Raw genomic sequence first — 19,226 nt, 5'->3', positions numbered from 1 at the left:
AGCTTAGAGTTTTAGTTAGAGTTCTAGTTTAGTTTAGTTATAGTTAAGAATTTATAGTTTTAGCTTAAAGTCATAACTTATAGTTTTAGTTAAAGTTATAGTTTAGTTAACTTTTAGTTAAGAATTTAGAGTTTTACATTAGAGTCATAGCTTAGAGTTTTAGTTAGAGTTCTAGTTCAGTTTAGTTTTAGTTAAGAGTTTAGAGTTTTAGCTTAGAGTCTTAGCTTATAGTTTGTGTTAGAGTTCTAGTTTAGTTTAGTTATAGTTAAGAGTCTCGAGTTTTTAGTTTAGAGTCTTAGCTTATAGTTTCTGTTAGAGTTATAGTTTAGTTTACTTATAGTTAAGACTTTAGAGTTTTAGCTTAAAGTCTTAGCTTATAGTTTATGTTCGAGTTCTAGTTTAGTTTAGTAATAGTTAAGTTTAGAGTTTTACCCTAGAGTCTTAGCTTAGAGTTTTTTTTAGAGTTCTAGTTTAGTTTAGTTTTAGTTAAGAGTTTGGTGTTTTACCTTAGAGACTTAGCTTAGAGTTTTAGTTTAGTTTTAGTTAAGATTTTAGAATTTTAACTTAGAGTCTTATCTTATAGTTTTTGTTAGAGTTCTAGTTTAGTTATAGTTAAGAGTTTAGAGTTTTAGCTTATAGTATCAGCTTAGAGTTTTTGTTAGAGTTTTAGTTTATTTTAGTTTTAGTTAAGAGTTTTGTGTTTTATCTTATAGTCTTAGCTTAGAGTTTTTGTTAGAGTTCTAGTTTAGTTTAGTTTTAGTTAAGAGTTTAGATTTTTAACTTAGAGACTTAGCTTAGAGTTTTAGTTTAGTTTTACTTAAGAGTTTAGAGTTTTAGCTTAGAGTCTCAGCTTAGAGTTTTTTTTAGAGTTCTAGTTTAGTTTAGTTTTAGTTAAGAGTTTACTGTTTTTAGCTTAGAGTCTTAGTTTAGAGTTTTTGTTGAAGTTCTAGTTTAGTTTAGTTTTAGTTTAGAGTTTTAGCTTAGACTTAGAGTTTTAATTAGAGTTCTAGTTTAGTTTTAGTTAAGAGTTTAGAGTTTTTTAGCTTAGAGTCTTAGCTTAGAGTTTTTGTTAGAGTTCTAGTTTAGTTTAATTTTAGTTAAGAGTTTGATGTTTTAACTTAGAGTCTTAGATTAGAGTTTTAGTTAGAGTTCTAGTTTAGTTTATTTTTAGATAAGAGTTTAGAGATTTAGCTTAGAGTCTTAGCTTAGAGTTTTAGTTAGAGTTCTAGTTTAGTTTAGTTTTAGTTAAGAGTTTAGAGTTTTTACCATGGAGTCTTAGCTTAGAGTTTTTGTTGAAGTTCTAGTTTAGTCTTGTTTTAGTTAATAGTTTAGAGTTTTAGCTTAGACTTAGAGTTTTAATTAGAGTTGAAGTTTAGTTTAGTAATAGTTAAGAGTTTAGAGTTTTAGCTTAGAGTCTTAACTTTGAGTTTTTGTTAGAGTTCTAGTTTAGTTTAGTTTTAGCTAAGCATTTAGAGTTTTAGCTTAGAGTCTTAGCTTAGAGTTCTAGTTTAGTTTAGTTTTAGTTAAGAGTTTAGAATTTTAACTTAGTCTCAGCTTAGAGTTTTTGTTAGAGTTCTAGTTTATTTTATTTTTAGTTAAGAGTTTAGAGTTTTTAGCTTAGAGTCTTAGCTTATATTTTTTGTTGAAGTTTTAGTTTAGTTTATTTTTATTTAATATTTTATATTTTTATATTAGAGTCTTAGCTTAGAGTGTTTGTTAGAGTTGAAGTTTCGTCTAGTAATAGTTAAGAGTTTAGAGTTTTAGCTTAGAGTCTTAGCTTAGAGTTTTTTTGTTAGAGTTCTAGTTTAGTTTAAATTTATTAAAGATTTTGATTTTTTACCTTTGAGTTTCAGTTAGAGTTCTAGTTTAGTATAGTTTTAGTTAAGAGTTTGGTGTTTTACCTTAGAGTATTAGCTTAGAGTTTTAGTTAGAGTTCTAGTTTAGTTTAGTTTTAGTTAAGAGTTTAGAATTTTATCTTAGAGTCTTAGCTTAGAGTTTTTGTTAGAGTTCTAGTTTATTTTAGTTTTAGTTAAAGGTTTGGAGTTTTTAGCTGAGAGTCATAACTTAGAGTTTTTGTTGAAGTTCTTGTTTAGTTTAGTTTTAGTTAATATTTTAGAGTTTTAGCTTAGAATCTTAGCTTAGAGTTTTTGTTAGAGTTGAAGTTTCGTTTAGTAATAGTTAAGAGTTTAGAGTTTTAGCTTAGAGTCTTAGCTTAGAGTTTTTGTTAGAGTTCTAGTTTAGTTTAGATATAGTTAAGAGTTTGGAGTTTTACCTTAGAGACTTAGATTAGAGTTTTAGTTTAGTTAGTTTTATTTAAGAGTTTAGAGTTTTTTTAGCTTAGAGTCTTAGCTTAGAGTTTTTGTTAAAGTTGTAGTTTAGTTTTAGTTAAGAGTTTGGTGTTTTACCTTGGAGTCTTAGCTTAGAGTTTTAGTTAGAATTCTAGTTTAGTTTAGTTTTAGTTAAGAGTTTAGATTTTTAGCTTAAAGTCTTAGCTTGGAGTTTTTGTTAGAGTTCTAGTTTATTTTAGTTTTAGTTAAGAGTTTAGAGTTTTTAGCTTAGAGTCTTAGCTTAGAGCTTTTGTTGAAGTTCTAGTTTAGTTTAGTTTTAGTTAATAGTTTAGAGTTTTAGCTTAGACTTAGAGTTTTAATTAGAGTTGAAGTTTAGTTTAGTAATAGTTAAGAGTTTAGAGTTTTAGCTTACAGTCTTAACTTTGAGTTTTTGTTAGAGTTCTAGTTTAGTTTAGTTTTAGTTAAGCATTTAGAGTTTTAGCTTAGAGTCTTAGCTTAGAGTTCTAGTTTAGTTTAGTTTTAGTTAAGAGTTTAGAATTTTAACTTAGAGTCTTAGCTTAGAGTTTTTGTTAGAGTTCTAGTTTATTTTAGTTTTAGTTAAGAGTTTAGAGTTTTTAGCTTAGAGTCTTAGCTTATAGATTTTGTTTAAGTTGTAGTGTATTTTTGTTTTATTTAATAGTTTATATTTTTATATTATAGTATTATATTAGAGTTTTTGTTAAAGTTGTAGTTTCGTTTAGTAATAGTTAAGAGTTTAGAGTTTTAGATTAGAGTCTTAGCTTAGAGTTTTTTTGTTAGAGTTCTAGTTTAGTTTAAATTTAGTAAAGAGTTTGATTTTTTACCTTTGAGTTTCAGTTAGAGTTCTAGTTTAGTATAGTTTTAGTTAAGAGTTTGGTGTTTTAGCTTAGAGTCATAGCTTAGAGTTTTAGTTAGAGTTCTAGTTTAGTTTAGTTTTAGTTAAGAGTAGAATTTTAGCTTAGAGTCTTAGCTTAGAGTTTTTGTTAGAGTTCTAGTTTAGTTTACATACAGTTAAGAGTTTGGAGTTTTACCTTAGAGTCTTAGCTTAGAGTTTTTGTTTAGTTTAGTTTTAGTTAAGAGTTTACAGTTTTTTTAGCTTAGAGTCTTAGCTTAGAGTTTTTGTTAGAGTTCTAGTTTAGTTTTAGTTAAGAGTTTGGTGTTTTACCTTAGTCTTAACTTAGAGTTTTAGTTAGAGTTCTAGTTTAGTTTAGTTTTAGTTAAGAGTTTAGATTTTTAGCTTATAGTCTTAGCTTGGAGTTTTTGTTAGAGTTCTAGTTTATTTTAGTTTTAGTTAAGAGTTTAGAGTTTTTAGCTTAGAGTCTTAGCTTAGAGCTTTTGTTAAAGTTCTAGTTTAGTTTAGTTTTAGTTAATAGTTTAGAGTTTTAGCTTAGACTTAGAGTTTTAATTAGAGTTGAAGTTTAGTTTAGTAATAGTTAAGAGTTTAGAGTTTTAGCATAGAGTCTTAACTTTGAGTTTTTGTTAGAGTTCTAGTTTAGTTTAGTTTTAGTTAAGCATTTAGAGTTTTAGCTTAGAGTCTTAGCTTAGAGTTATAGTTTAGTTTAGTTTTAGTTAAGAGTTTAGAATTTTAACTTAGTCTCATCTTATATTTTTATTTAGAGGTCTGCTTTAGTTTAGTTTTAGTTAAGAGTTTTGAGTTTTATCTTATAGTCTTAGCTTATAGTTTTTTTTGTAGTTATAGTTTAGTTTTGTTTTAGTTAAGATTATAGATTATTATCTTATATTATTAGATTATAGTTTTTGTTAGAGTTGAAGTTTAGTTTAGTAATAGTTAAGAGTTTAGAGTTTTATCTTAGAGTCTTAGCTTAGAGTTTTTTTGTTAGAGTTCTAGTTTAGTTTAAATTTAGTAAAGAGTTTGATTTTTTACCTTTGAGTTTCAGTTAGAGTTCTAGTTTAGTATAGTTTTAGTTAAGAGTTTGGTGTTTTACCTTAGAGTCTTAGCTTAGAGTTTTAGTTAGAGTTCTAGCTTAGTTTAGTTTTAGTCAAGAGTTTAGAATTTTAGCTTAGAGTCTTAGCTTAGAGTTTTTGTTAGAGTTCTAGTTTATTTTAGTTTTAGTTAAAGGTTTAGAGTTTTTAGCTTAGAGTCTTAGCTTAGAGTTTTTGTTGAAGTAGTAGTTTAGTTTATTTTTTTTTAATAGTTTAGAGTTTTAGCTTAGAGTCTTATCTTAGAGTTTTTGTTAGAGTTGAAGTTTAGTTTAGTAATAGTTAAGAGTTTAGAGTTTTAGCTTAGAGTCTTAGCTTAAAGTTTTTGTTAGAGTTCTAGTTTAGTTTACATATAGTTACGGGTTTAGAGTTCTGCCTTAGAGACTTATCTTAGAGTTTTAGTTTATTTTAGTTTTAGTTTAGAGTTTAGAGTTTTTTTTATCTTAGTGTCCTAGCTTAGAGTTTTTGTTAGAGTCCTAGTTTAGTTTTATTTAATAGTTTTGTGTTTTACCTTGGAGTCTTATCTTAGAGTTTTAGTTATAATTATAGTTTAGTTTAGTTTTAGTTAAGAGTTTAGAATTTTAGCTTAGAGTCTTAGTTTAAAGTTTTTGTTAGAGTTCTAGTTTAGTTTAGTTATAGTTAAGAGTTTAGAGTTTTTAGCTTAGAGTCTTAGATTAGAGCTTTTGTTGAAGTTCTAGTTTAGTTTAGTTTTAGTAAATAGTTTAGAGTTTTAGCCTAGACTTAGAGTTTTAATTAGAGTTGAAGTTTAGTTTAGTAATAGTTAAGAGTTTAGAGTTTTAGCTTAGAGTCTTAACTTTGAGTTTTTGTTAGAGTTCTGGTTTAGTTTAGTTTTAGTTAAGCATTTAGAGTTTTAGCTTAGAGTCTTAGCTTAGAGTTCTAGTTTAGTTTAGTTTTAGTTAAGAGTTTAGAATTTTAAATTAGTCTTAGCTTATAGTTTTTGTTAGAGTTCTAGTTTAGTTTAGTTTTAGTTAAGAGTTTAGAGTTTTTAGCTTAGAGTCTTAGCTTAGAGTTTTTGTTGAAGTTCTAGTTTATTTTAGTTTTAGTTAATAGTTTAGAGTTTTATATTATAGTATTATATTAGATTTTTTTTTAGAGTTGAAGTTAATTTTAGTAATAGTTAAGAGTTTAGAGTTTTAGCTTAGAGTCTTAGCTTAGAGTTTTTTTTTTAGAGTTCTAGTTTAGTTTAAATTTAGTAAAGAGTTTGATTTTTTACCTTTGAGTTTCAGTTAGAGTTCTAGTTTAGTATAGTTTTAGTTAAGAGTTTGGTGTTTTAACTTAGAGTCTTAGCTTAGAGTTTTAGTTAGAGTTCTAGTTTAGTTTAGTTTTAGTTAAGAGTTTAGAATTTTAGCTTAGAGTCTTAGCTTAGAGTTTTTGTTAGAGTTCTAGTTTATTTTAGTTTTAGTTAAAGGTTTAGAGTTTTTAGCTTAGAGTCTTATCTTAGAGTTTTTGTTTAAGTACTAGTTTAGTTTATTTTTTTTAATAGTTTAGAGTTTTATCTTAGAGTATTAGCTTAGAGTTTTTGTTAGAGTTGAAGTTTAGTTTAGTAATAGTTAAGAGTTTAGAGTTTTAGCTTAGAGTCTTAGCTTAGAGTTTTTGTTACAGTTTTAGTTTAGTTTAGATACAGTTAAGAGTTTGGAATTTTAGCTTCGAGTCATAGATTAGAGTTTTTTTTTAGGTTAGTTTTAGTTAAGAGTTTCGAGTTTTTTAGCTTAGAGTCTTAGCTCAGAGTTTTTGTTAGAGTTTTAGTTTAGTTTATTTTTAGTTAAGAGTTGGTGTTTTACCTTAGAGTCTTAGCTTAGAGTTTTAGTTAGAGTTCTAGTTTAGTCTAGTTTTAGTTAAGAGTTTAGAATTTTAGCTTAGAGTCTTATCTTATAGTTTTTTTTAGAGTTCTAGTTTATTTTATTTTTAGTTAAGAGTTTAGAGTTTTTAGCTTAGAGTCTTAGCTTAGAGATTTTGTTGAAGTTCTAGTTTAGTTTAGTTTTAGTTAATAGTTTAGAGTTTTAGCTTAGACTTAGAGTTTTAATTAGAGTTGAAGTTTAGTTTAGTAATAGTTAAGAGTTTAGAGTTTTAGCTTAGAGTCTTAACTTTGAGTTTTTGTTAGAGTTCTAGTTTAGTTTAGTTTTAGTTAAGAGTTTAGAATTTTATCTTAGAGTCTTAGTTTAGAGTTTTTGTTGAAGTTCTAGTTTAGTTTAGTTTTAGTTAATAGTTTAGAGTTTTAGCTTGGAGTCTTAGCTTAGAGTTTTTGTTAGAGTTGAAGTTTAGTTTAGTAATAGTTAAGAGTTTAGAGTTTTAGCTTAGAGTCTTAGATTAGAGTTTTTTTTGTTATAGTTCTAGTTTATTTTAATTTTATTTAAGAGTTTGATTTTTTACCTTTGAGTTTAAGTTAGAGTTCTAGTTTAGTAGAGTTTTAGTTAAGAGTTTGGTGTTTTACCTTAGAGTCTTAGCTTAGAGTTTTTGTTAGAGTTCTAGTTTAGTTATAGTTAAGAGTTTGGTGTTTTACCTTAGAGACTTAGCTTAGAGTTCTAGTTTAGTTATAGTTAAGAGTTTGGTGTTTTAACTTAGTCTTAGCTTAGAGTTTTAGTTAGAGTTATAGTTTACTTTAGTTTTAGTTAAAAGTTTAGTGTTTTATATTAGGGTCTTAGAATAGACTTTTTGTTAGAGTTCTAGTTTAGTTTAGTTTTATTCAAAAGTTTAGAGTTTTACCTTTGAGTCTTAGCTTTCAGTTTTTGTTTAGTTTTAGTTAAGAGTTTAGAGTTTTAACTTAGTCTTATCTTAGAGTTTTTGTTAGAGTTCTAGTTTAGTTTAGTTTTAGTTAAAAGTTTAGAGTTTTAGCTTAGAGTCTTAGCTTAGAGTTTTTGTTTGAGTTCTAGTTTAGTTTAGTTATAGTTAAGAGTTTAGAGTTTTAGCTTAGAGTCTTAGCTTAGATTTTTTGTTAGAGTTCTAGTTTACTTTAGTTATAGTTAAGAGTTGAGAGTTTTACCTTAGAGACTTAGCTTAGAGTTTTGTTTAGTTTAGTTTTACTTAAGAGTTTAGAGTTTTAGTTTAGAGTTTTGTTGAAGTTCTAGTTTAGTTTAGTTTTAGTTTAGTTTTAGTTTAGAGTTTTAGCTTAGACTTAGAGTTTTAATTAGAGTTCTAGTTTAGTTTTAGTTAAGAGTTTAGAGTTTTTTAGCTTAGAGTCTTAGCTTAGAGTTTTGTTAAAGTTCTAGTTTAGTTTAGTTTTAGTTAAGAGTTTGATGTTTTACCTTAGAGTCATAGCTTAGAGTTTTATTTAGAGTTCTAGTTTAGTTTAGTTTTAGTTAAGAGTTTAGAATTTTAGCTTAGAGTCTTAGCTTAGAGTTTTTGTTAGAGTTCTAGTTTAGTTTAGTTTTAGTTAAGAGTTTAGAGTTTTTACCTTAGAGTCTTAGCTTAGAGTTTTTGTTGAAGTTATAGTTTAGTTTTGTTTTAGTTAATAGTTTAGAGTTTTAGCTTAGACTTAGAGTTTTAATTAGAGTTGAAGTTTAGTTTAGTAATAGTTAATAGTTTAGAGTTTTAGCTTACAGTCTTAACTTTGAGTTTTTGTTAGAGTTCTAGTTTAGTTTAGTTTTAGTTAAGAATTCAGAGTTTTAGCTTAGAGTCTTAGCTTAGAGTTCTAGTTTAGTTTAGTTTTAGTTAAGAGTTTAGAATTTTAACTTAGAGTCTCAGCTTAGAGTTTTTTTTAGAGTTCTTGTTTTTTTTATTTTTTGTTGACCTTGGAGCTTTTAGCCGGGAGTCATTGCTGAGAGTTTATGCCTACCCTTTAGTTTAGTTTAGTTTTTTTGATTGTAATAGAGCCACATCTTAGAGTACTTGCCGGGAGGTTTTGTTAAAGCCTTATTTCCGTTGATCAGAGGCTAAGAGTTTAGAGTTTTATCTCAGAGTAGCAGCTTAGAGTTTTTTTTTTAGAGTTATTTTTCATTTTAAATTTATTAAGGAGTTTGATTTTTTTAACTTTGAGTTTCAGCTAAAGTTTTAGCTTAGTATTTTTTTAGTTAAGAGTTTGATGTTTTACCTTAGAGTCTTAGCTTAGATTTTTTGTTAGACTTCTAGTTTAGTCTGGTTTTAGTTAATTTTTTAGGATTTTTGGCTAAAGTCTTAGCATAGATTTTCTGCGAGATTTCTAGTTTAGTTTAGTTGCTGCTCCTATTCTGGAGTTTTTAAGTTCGAGTCATTGCTTACTGTATATGTTTAATTTCTATTTGAGTTTATTTTTAGTTAAGAGTTTATAGTTTTAGTTTATACTTTTAGCCTTGAGCTTCTGTTAGAGTTGATGTTTAGTTTAGTAATAGTTAAGAGTTTACAGTTTTAGCTTAGAGTCTTAGCTTAGAGTTTTAGTTTTTGTTTAGTTTTAGTTAAGAGTTTACAGTTTTTTAGCTTAAAGTCTTAGTTTAGAGTTTTTGTTAGAGTTTTAGTTTAGTTTTAGTTAGGAGTTTGGTGATTTACCTCAGACTTTTAGCTTAGAGTTTTTGTTAGAGTTCTAGTTTAGTTTAGTTTTAGTTAAGAGTTTAGAATTTTATCTTAGATTCTTAGATTAGAGTTTTTTTTAGACTTCTAGTTTTGTTTAGTTTTAGCTAATAGTTTATAGTTTTAGAATAGAGTCTTAGCTTAGAGTTTTTGTTATAGTTCTAGTTTAGATTAGTTTTATTTAATAATTCATAGTTTTTATATTATATTCTTATCTTAGAGTTTTTGTTGAAGTTCTAGTTTAGTTTAGTAATAGTTAAGAGTTTAGAGTTTTAGCTTAGAGTCTTAGCTTAGACTTTTCTTTAAAGTTGAAGTTTAGTTTAGTAATAGTTAAGAGTTTAGAGTTTTAGCTTATAGTCTTAGCTTAGAGTTTTTTTTAAAGTTCTAGTTTAGTTTTAGTTAAGAGTTTAGAGTTTTTAGATTAGAGTCTTAGCTTAGAGTTTTAGTTAGAGTTCTAGTTTATTTTAGTTTTAGTTAAGAGTTTAGAGTTTTTAGATTAGAGTCTTAGCTTAGATTTTTTGTTGAATTTCTAGTTTATTTAATTTTTATTTAATATTTTAGAGTTTTAGATTATAGTATTATCGTAGAGTTTTTGTTATAGTTGAAGTTAAGTTTAGTAATAGTTAAGAGTTTAGAGTTTTAGCTTAGAGTCTTAGCTTAGAGTTTTTTGTTAGAGTTCTAGTTTAGTTTAAATTTAGTAAAGAGTTTGATTTTTTACCTTTGAGTTTCAGTTAAAGTTCTAGTTTAGTTTTGTTATAGTTAAGAGTTTGGTGTTTTACCTTTGAGACATAGCTTAGATTTTTTATCCGATTTGTAGTTTAGTTTTAGTTAATAATATAGAATTTTAGCTTAGAGTCTTAGATTAGAGTTTTATTTATAGTTCTAGGTTAGTTTAGTTTAAGTTAAGCCTTTAGAGTTTTACCTTAGAGTCATAGCTTAGAGTTTTATTTTAGTTTAGTTTTAGTTAAGAGTTTACAATTTTTTTAGATTAGAGTCTTAGCTTAGAGTTTTTGTTAGAGTTCTAGTTTAGTTTTAGTTAAGAGTTTGGTGTTTTACCTTAGAGTCTTAGCATAGAGTTTTAGTTAGAATTCTAGTTTAGTTTAGTTTTAGTTAAGAGTTTAGAGTTTTAGCTTAGAGTCTTAGCTTTGAGTTTTTGTTAGAGTTCTAGTTTAGTTTATTTTTAGTTAAGAGTTTAGAGTTTTTAGCTTAGAGTCTTAGCTTAGAGCTTTTGTTAAAGTTCTATTTTAGTTTAGTTTTAGTTAATAGTTTAGAGTTTTAGCTTAGACTTAGAGTTTTAATTAGAGTTGAAGTTTAGTTTAGTAATAGTTAAGAGTTTAGAGTTTTAGCTTAGAGTCTTAAATTTGAGTTTTTGTTAGAGTTCTAGTTTAGTTTAGTTTTAGTTAAGCATTTAGAGTTTTATCTTAGAGTCTTAGCTTAGAGTTCTAGTTTAGTTTAGTTTTAGTTAAGAGTTTAGAATTTTAACTTAGTCTCAGCTTAGAGTTTTTTTTAGAGTTCTAGTTTATTTTAGTTTTAGTTAAGAGTTTAGAGTTTTTAGCTTAGAGTCTTATCTTAGAGTTTTTGTTGAAGTTCTAGTTTATTTAAGTTTTATTTAATATTTGAGAGTTTTATATTATATTATTATAGTAGAGTTTTTGTTAGAGTTTAAGTTAATTTTAGTAATAGTTAAGAGTTTAGAGTTTTAGCTTAGAGTCTTAGCTTAGAGTTTTTTTGTTAGAGTTCTAGTTTAGTTTAAATTTAGTAAAGAGTTTGATTTTTTACCTTTGAGTTTCAGTTAGAGTTCTAGTTTAGTATAGTTTTAGTTAAGAGTTTGGTGTTTTACCTTAGAGTCTTAGCTTAGAGTTTTAGTTAGAGTTCTAGTTTAGTTTAGTTTTAGTTAAGAGTTTAGAATTTTAGCTTAGAGTCTTAGCTTAGAGTTTTTGTTAGAGTTCTAGTTTATTTTAGTTTTAGTTAAAGGTTTAGAGTTTTTAGCTTAGAGTCTTATCTTAGAGTTTTTGTTGAAGTACTAGTTTAGTTTATTTTTTTTAATAGTTTAGAGTTTTAGTTTAGAGTCTTAGCTTAGAGTTTTTGTTAGAGTTGAAGTTTTAGTTTAGTAATAGTTAAGATTTTAGAGTTTTGTCTTAGAGTCTTAGCTTAGAGTTTTTGTTAGAGTTCTAGTTTAGTTTACATATAGTTAAGAGTTTGGAGTTTTACCTTAGAGACTTAGCTTAGAGTTTTAGTTTAGTTTAGTTTTAGTTAAGAGTTTAGAGTTTTTTTTAGCTTAGAGTCTTGGCTTAGAGTTTTAGTTAGAATTCTAGTTTAGTTTAGTTTTAGTTAAGAGTTTAGAATTTTAGCTTAGAGTTTTACCTTAGAGTTTTTTTTTTGTTAGATTTCTAGTTTAGTTTAGTTTTAATTAAGAGTTTAGAGTTTTTAACTTAGAGTCTTAGCTTAGAGTTTTTGCTGAAGTTCTAGTTTAGTTTAATTTTAGTTAAGACTTTAGAGTTTTAGCTTAGAGTTTTAGTTAGAGTTGAAATGTAGTTTAGTAATAGTTAAGAGTTTAGAATTTTAGCTTAGAGTCTTAACTTTGAGTTTTAGATAAAGTTCTAGTTTAGTTTAGTTTTAGTTAAGCATTTAGAGTTTTAGCTTAGAGTCTTAGCTTAGAGTTCTAGTTTAGTTTAGTTTTAGTTAAGAGTTTAGAATTTTAACTTAGTCTCAGCTTAGAGTTTTTTTTAGAGTTCTAGTTTATTTTAGTTTTAGTTAAGAGTTTAGATTTTTTAGTTTAGATTATTAGCTTAGAGTTTTTGTTGAAGTTCTAGTTTAGTTTAGTTTTAGTTAATACTTTAGAGTTTTATCTTAGAGTCTTAGATTACAGTTTTTGTTAAACTTTTATTTTAGTTTAGTAATATAGAAGAGTTTAAAGTTTTATATTAGAGTCTTATCTTATAGTTTTTTTTTTAGAGTTCTAGTTTAGTTTAATTTTAGTAAAGAGTTTGATTTTTTAACTTTGAGTTTCAGTTAGAGTTCTAGTTTAGTATAGTTTTAGTTAAGAGTTTGGTGTTTTACCTTAGAGTCTTAGCTTAGAGTTTTAGTTTGAGTTCTAGTTTAGTTTAGTTTTAGTTAAGAGTTTAGAATTTTAGCTTAGAGTCTTAGCTTAGAGTTTTTGTTAGAGTTCTAGTTTATTTTAGTTTTAGTTAAAGGTTTAGAGTTTTTAGATTAGGTTCTTAGCTTAGAGTTTTTTTTGAAGTTCTAGTTTAGTTTAGTTTTATTTAAGAGTTTTGAGTTTTAGCTTAGAATCTTAGCTTAGAGTTTTTGTTAAAATTGAAGTTTAGTTTAGTTATAGTTAAGAGTTTAGAGTCTTAGCTTAGAGTCTTAGCTTAGAGTTTTTGTTAGAGTTCTAGTTTAGTTTAGATATAGTTACGAGTTTTTGGATTTTTAACTTAGAGACTTAGCTTACAGTTTTATTTTATTTAAGTTTTAGTTAAGAGTTTAGAGTTCTTTTTATATTAATGTCTTGGCTTAGAGTTTTTGTTAGAGTTGTAGTTTAGTTTTAGTTAAGAGTTTGGTGTTTTACCTTAGAGTCTTGGCTTAGAGTTTTAGTTAGAGTTCTAGTTTAGTTTAGTTTTAGTTAAGAGTTTAGAGTTTTAGCTTAGAGTCTTAGCTTAAAGTTTTTGCTAGAGTTCTAGTTTAGTTTAGTTATAATTAAGAGTTTAGAGTTTTTAGCTTAGAGTCTTAGCTTAGAGCTTTTGTTGAAGTTCTAGTTTAGTTTAGTTTTAGTTAATAGTTTAGAGTTTTAGCCTAGACTTAGAGTTTTAATTAGAGTTGAAGTTTAGTTTAGTAATAGTTAAGAGTTTAGAGTTTTAGCTTAGAGTCTTAACTTTGAGTTTTTGATAGAGTTCTGGTTTAGTTTAGTTTTATTTAAGAGTTTTACCTTAGAGTCTTAGTTTAGAGTTTTTGTTAAAGTTCTAGTTTGGTTTAGTTTTATTTAATAGTTTAGAGTTTTATCTTAGAGTCTTATCTTAGAGTTTTTTTTAGAGTCGAAGTTTATTTTAGTAATATTTAAGAGTTTAAAGTTTTAGCTTATAGTCTTATCTTAGAGTTTTGTTAGAGTTTTAGTTTAGTTTCTTTTTAGTTAAGAGTTTGATTTTTTACCTTTGAGTTTCAGTTAGAGTTCTAGTTTAGTATAGTTTTAGTTAAGAGTTTGGTCTTTTACCTTAGAGTCTTAGCTTAGAGTTTTTGTTAGAGTTCTAGTTTAGTTTAGTTTTAGTTAAGAGTTTAGAGTGTTTTAGCTTAGAGTCTTAGCTTGAAGTGTTTGTTAGACTTCTAGTATTGTTAAGATATAGTTAAGAGTTTAGTATTTTACCTTAGAGTCTTAGCTTAGAGTTTTTGTTAGAGTTCTAGTTTAGTTTAATTATAGTTAAGAGTTTGGTGTTTTAACTTTGAGTCATATCGTAGAGTTTTTGTTTAGTTTTAGTTAAGAGTTTAGAGTTTTAACTTAGTCTTATCTTAGAGTTTTTATTAGAGTTTTAGTTTAGTTTAGTTTTAGTTAAGAGCTTAGAGTTTTAGCTTAGAGTCTTAGCTTAGAGATTTAGTTAGAGTTATAGTTTAGGTTAGTTATAGTTCAGAATTTACAGTTTTAGCCTAGAGTCTTAGCTTAGAGTTTTTGTTAGAGTTCTAGTTTAGTTTAGTTATAGTTAAGAGTTCGGAGTTTTACCTTAGAGACTTTGCTTAGAGTTCTAGTTTAGTTTAGTTTTACTTAAGAGTTTAGAGTTTTAGTTTAGAGTTTTAGTTGAAGTTCTTGTTGAGTTTAGTTTAGTTTGGTAATAGTTAAGAGTTAGAGTTTTAGCTTAGACTTAGAGTTTTAATTAGAGTTCTAGTTTAGTTTAGTAATAGTTAAGAGTTTAGAGTTTTTAGCTTGGAGTCTTAGCTTAGAGTTTTTGTTAAAGTTCTAGTTTAGTTTAGTTTTAGTTAAGAGTTTGAGGTTTTACATTAGAGTCATAGTTTAGATTTTTAATTAAAGATCTATTTTAGTTTTGTTTTAGCCAAGATTTTAGAGATTTATATTAGAGTCTTAGCTTATAGTTTTATTTGGAGTTATAGTTCATTTTAGTTTGAGTTAAGAGTTTAGAGTTTTTACTATTTATAAATATATTAGAGTTTTTGTTATATGTATAGTTTAGTCTAGTTTTAGCTAAGAGTTTATAGTTTTAGCTTAGACTTAGAGTTTTAGCTAGAGTTGAAGTGTAGTTTAGTAATATTTAATAGTTTAGAGTTTTAGCTTAGAGTCTTAACTTTGAGTTTTTGATAGAGTTCTAGTTTAGTTTAGTTTTAGTTAAGAGTTTAGAATTTTAGCTTAGAGTCATAGCTTAGAGTTCTAGTTTAGTTTAAATTTAGATAAGAGTTTGATTTTTTACCTTTGAGTTTCAGTTAGAGTTCTAGTTTAGTATACTTTTAGTTAAGAGTTTGGTGTTTTACTTTAGAGTCTTAGCTTAGAGTTTTAGTTAGAGTTCTAGTTTAGTTTAGTTTTAGTTAAGAGTTTAGAATTTTAGCTTAGATTCTTAGCTTAGAGTTTTTGTTAGAGTTCTAGTTTATTTTAGTTATAGTTAAGAGTTTAGAGTTTTTAGCATAGAGTCTTAGATTAGAGTTTTTGTTGAAGTTCTAGTTTAGTTTATTTTTATTTAAGAGTTTAGATTTTTATCTTATATTCATGGCGTATAGTTTCTGTTAAAGTTTAAGTTTATTTTAGAAATATATCATATCTTAGATTATTATATTATAGTCTTAGCTTAGAGTTTTTGTTACAGTTCTACTTTAGTTTAGTTATAGTTAAGAGTTTAGAGTTTTACCTTAGAGACTTAGATTAGAGTTTTAGTTTAGTTTAGTTTTAGTTAAGAGTTTAGAGTTTTTTTTAGCTTAGAGTCTTAGCTTAGAGTTTTTGTTAGAGTTTTAGTTTAGTTTTAGTTAAGAGTTTGGTGTTTTAACTTAGAGTCTTAGCTTAGAGTTTTAGTTAGAATTCTAGTTTAGTTTAGTTTTAGTTAAGAGTTTAGAGTTTTAGCTTAGAGTCTTAGCTTAGAGTTTTAGTTAGAGTTTTAGTTTAGTTTAGTTTTAGTTAAGAGTTTAGAATTTTAGCTTATAGTAGTAGCTTAGAGTTTTTGTTATATTTCAATTTTATTTTATTTTTATTTAATAGTTTATAGTTTTTAGATTAGAGTCTTAGAATAGAGTTTTTGTTGAAGTTCTAGTTTAGTTTAGTAATAGTTAAGATTTTGTAGTTTTAACTTAGAATCTTAGCTTAGAATTTTCGTTAAAGTTGAAGTTTAGTTTAGTAATAGTTAAGAATTTAGAGTTTTAGCTTAGAGTCTTAGCTTAGAGTTCTTATTAAAGTTATAGTTTAGTTTTAGTTAAGAGTTTAGAGTTTTTAGATTAGAGTCTTAGCTTAGAGTTTTAGTTAGGGTTCTAGTTTAGTTTAGTTTTAGTTAAGAGTTTAGAGTTTTACCATACAGTCTTAGCTTAGATTTTTAGTTAGAGTTGAAGTTTAGTTTAGTTAAAGTTAAGAATTTAGAGTTTTAGCTTAGAATCATAGCTTAGAGTTTTAATTAAAGTTGTAGTGTAGTTAAGTTTTAGTTAAGAGTTTCGAGTTTTAGCTTAGAGTCTTACCTTAGAGTTTTTGTTAGAGTTCTAGTTTAGTTTTAGTTATGAGTTTAGAGTTTTACCTTAGAGTCTCAGCTTAGAGTTTTAGTTAGAGTTCTAGTTTAGTTTAGTTATAGTTAAGAATTTAGAGTTTTAGCTTAGAGTCATAGCTTAGAGTTTTAGTTAAAGTTATAGTTTAGTCAAGTTATAGTTAAGAGTTTAAAGTTTTACATTAGAGTCATAGCTTAGAGTTTTAGTTAGAGTTCTAGTTCAGTTTAGTTTTAGTTAAGAGTTTAGAGTTTTAGCTTAGAGTCTTAGCTTATAGTTTATGTTAGAGTTCTAGTTTAGTTTAGTAATAGTTAAGTTTAGAGTTTTAGCTTAGAGTCTTAGCTTAGAGTTTTTGTTAGAGTTCTAGTTTAGTTTAGTTATAGTTAAGAGTTTGGTGTTTTACCTTAGAGACTTAGCTTAGAGTTTTAGTTTAGTTTTAGTTAAGAGTTTAGAGTTTTAACTTAGTCATATCTTAGAGTTTTTGTTAGAGTTCTAGTTTAGTTAAGTTTTATTTAAGATTTTAGAGTTTTAGATTAGAGTCTTAGCTTAGAGTTTTTGTTAGAGTTTTAGTTTAGTTTAGTTTTAGTTAAGAGTTTAAAGTTTTAGCATAGAGTCTTGCATAGAGTTTTTGTTAGAGTTCTAGTTTAGTTTAGTTATAGTTCATAGTTTATCGTTTTACCTTATAGAATTATCTTAGATGTTTAGTTTAGTTTTACTTAAGAGTTTAGAGTTTTAGCTTAGAGTCTCAGCTTAGAGTTTTTGTTAGAGTTATAGTTTAGTTTAGTTTTAGTTAAGAGTTTACTGTTTTTAGATTAGAGTCTTAGTTTAGAGTTTTTGTTGAAGTTCTATTTTAGTTTAGTTTTAGTTTAGAGTTTTAGCTTAGACTTAGAGTTTTAATTAGAGTTCTAGTTTAGTTTTAGTTAAGAGTTTAGAGTTTTTTAGCTTAGAGTATTAGCTTAGAGTTTTTGTTAGAGTTCTAGTTTAGTTTAGTTTTAGTTAAGAGTTTGATGTTTTACATTAGAGTCATAGCTTATACTTTTTATTAGAGTTCTATTTTTGTTTAGTTTTATTTAAGATTTTATAATTTTGGCGTATAATCTTATCTTATAGTTTTTGTTATATTTATAGTTTAGTTTATTTTTATTTACTATTGTATAATTTTTATATTATATTATTATAATATATTTTTTTTTTTATCTATAGTTTAGTCTTGTTTTAGCTAATAGTTTAGAGTTTTAGCTTAGACTTAGAGTTTTAATTAGAGTTGAAGTTTAGTTTAGTAATAGTTAAGAGTTTAGAGTTTTAGCTTAGAGTCTTAACTTTGAGTTTTTGTTAGAGTTCTAGTTTAGTTTAGTTTTAGTTAAGCATTTAGAGTTTTAGCTTAGAGTCTTAGCTTAGAGTTCTAGTTTAGTTTAGTTTTAGTTAAGAGTTTAGAATTTTAACTTAGTCTCAGCTTAGAGTTTTTGTTAGAGTTCTAGTTTATTTTAGTTTTAGTTAAGAGTTTAGAGTTTTTAGCTTAGAGTCTTAGCTTAGAGTTTTTGTTGAAGTTCTAGTTTAGTTTAGTTTTATTTAAAAGTTTAGAGTTTTATCTTATAGTATTATCTTAGAGTTTTTTTTAGAGTTGAAGTTTAGTTTAGTAATATTTAATAGTTTAGAGGTTTATCTTAGAGTCTTAGCTTAGAGTTTTTTTTTTAGAGTTATAGTTTATTTTAATTTTATTAAAGAGTTTTATTTTTTACATTTTAGTTTAAGTTAGAGTTCTAGTTTAGTATAGTTTTAGTTAAGAGTTTGGTGTTTTACCTTAGAGTCTTAGCTTAGAGTTTTAGTTAGAGTTCTAGTTTAGTTTAGTTTTAGTTAAGAGTTTAGATTTTTAGCTTAGAGTCTTAGCTTAGAGTTTTTGTTAGATTTCTAGTTTAGTTTAGTTTTAGTTAAAGGTTTAGAGTTTTTAGCTTAGAATCTTAGCTTAGAGTTTTTGTTGAAGTTCTAGTTTAGTTTAGTTTTATTTAATAGTTTAGAGTTTTAGCTTATAGTCTTAGCTTAGAGTTTTTGTTAAAGTTGAAGTCTAGTTTAGTAATACTTAAGAGTTTAGAGTTTTAGTTTAGAGTCGTAGATTATAGTTTTTGTTAGAGTTCTAGTTTAGTTTAGCTATAGTTAAGAGTTTGGAGTTTTACCTTAGAGACTTAGCTTAGAGTTTTAGTTTAGTTTAGTTTTAGTTAAGAGTTTAGAGTTTTTTTTAGCTTAGAGTTTTTGTTAAAGTTCTAGTTTAGTTTTAGTTAAGAGTTTGGTGTTTTACCTTGGAGTCTTAGCATAGAGTTTTAGTTAGAATTCTAGTTTAGTTTAGTTTTAGTTAAGAGTTTAGAATTTTAGCTTAGAGTCTTAGCTTAAAGTTTTTGCTAGAGTTCTAGTTTAGTTTAGTTATAGTTAAGAGTTTAGAGTTTTTAGCTTAGAGTCTTAGCTTAGAGCTTTTGTTGAAGTTTAGTTTAGTTTTAGTAAATAGTTTAGATTTTTATCTTAGACTTAGAGTTTTAATTAGAGTTGAAGTTTAGTTTAGTAATAGTTAAGAGTTTTAGCTTAGAGTCTTAACTTTGAATTTTTGTTAGAGTTCTAGTTTAGTTTAGTTTTAGTTAAGAGTTTAGAATTTTACCTTAGAGTCTTAGTTTAGAGTTTTTGTTGAAGTTCTAGTTTAGTTTAGTTTTAGTTAATAGTTTAGAGTTTTAGCTTGGAGTCTTAGCTTAGAGTTTTTGTTAGAGTTGAAGTTTAGTTTAGTAATAGTTAAGATTTTAGAGTTTTAGCTTAGAGTCTTATCTTAGAGTTTTTTTTGTTAGAGTTATAGTTTAGTTTAATTTTAGTTAAGAGTTTGATTTTTTACCTTTGAGTTTCAGTTAGAGTTCTAGTTTAGTATAGTTTTAGTTAAGAGTTTGGTGTTTTACCTTAGAGTCTTAGGCTAGAGTTTTAGTTAGAGTTCTAGTTTAGTTTTAGTTAAGAGTTTAGAATTTTAGCTTAGAGTCTTAGCTTAGAGTTTTTGTTAGAGTTCTAGTTTATTTTAGTTTTAGTTAAGAGTTTAGAGTTTTTAGCTTAGAGTCTTTGCTTAGAGTTTTTGTTGAAGTTCTAGTTTAGTTTAGTTTTAGTTAATAGTTTAGTAATAGTTAAGAGTTTAGAGTTTTAGCTTAGAGTCTTAGCTTAGAGTTTTTTTGTTAGAGTTCTAGTTTAGTTTAATTTTAGTTAGGAGTTTGATTTTTTTAACTTTGAGTTTCAGTTAAAGTTATAGTTTAGTATTGTTTTAGTTAAGAGTTTGGTGTTTTAAATTAGAGTCTTAGTTTATACTTTTTTTTAGAGTTCTAGTTTAGTTTATTTTTAGATAAGTCTTCAGTGTTTTTAACTGATAGTATTTGCTTATTGTTTATGTTGTATTTTTAGTTTAGTTAAGTAATATTTAAGTGTTTATTGTTTTAGCCTATTTACTCAGCTTGGTGTAGTAGCTAAACTTGTAGTTTAGCTTATTTAAAGATAAGAGTTTAGAGTTTTAGCTTAGAGTCTATTAAAAAAGTTTTGTTCGAGCTATAGTATAATTAAGTTTTCGTTTATTGTTTTGAATTTCACTTTCGATAATTAGAATAGGGTGTTATTTTAGTTTAGTTTTATTTAAGAGTTTGGAGTTTTTTAGCTTATAGTCTTAGCTTGGAGTTTTAGTTAGAGTTCTAGTTTAGTTTAGTTTTAGTTAAGAGTTTTGAGTTTTACCTTGAATTTTTAGCTTAGAGTTTTAGTTAGATTTCTAGTTTAGTTCAGTTTTCGTTAATATTTTATAAT

General features: G+C 25.8%; 1 protein-coding gene across 1 annotated transcript in view; it reads right to left on the bottom strand.

The window, feature by feature from the left end:
* The window catches only part of LOC148956060 (2-amino-3-carboxymuconate-6-semialdehyde decarboxylase-like), a 206,081-nt gene that overhangs the window by 52,447 nt on the left and 134,408 nt on the right, over window positions 1–19,226 (bottom strand). The window lies entirely within an intron of this gene.

Source organism: Artemia sp. Qi Xiang Cuo, chromosome 1, assembly GCF_049724085.1.
Source record: "Artemia sp. Qi Xiang Cuo chromosome 1, ASM4972408v1, whole genome shotgun sequence".
Lineage (NCBI taxonomy): Eukaryota > Metazoa > Arthropoda > Branchiopoda > Anostraca > Artemiidae > Artemia > Artemia sp. Qi Xiang Cuo.
This window is presented reverse-complemented; position numbering and strand designations above follow the sequence as displayed.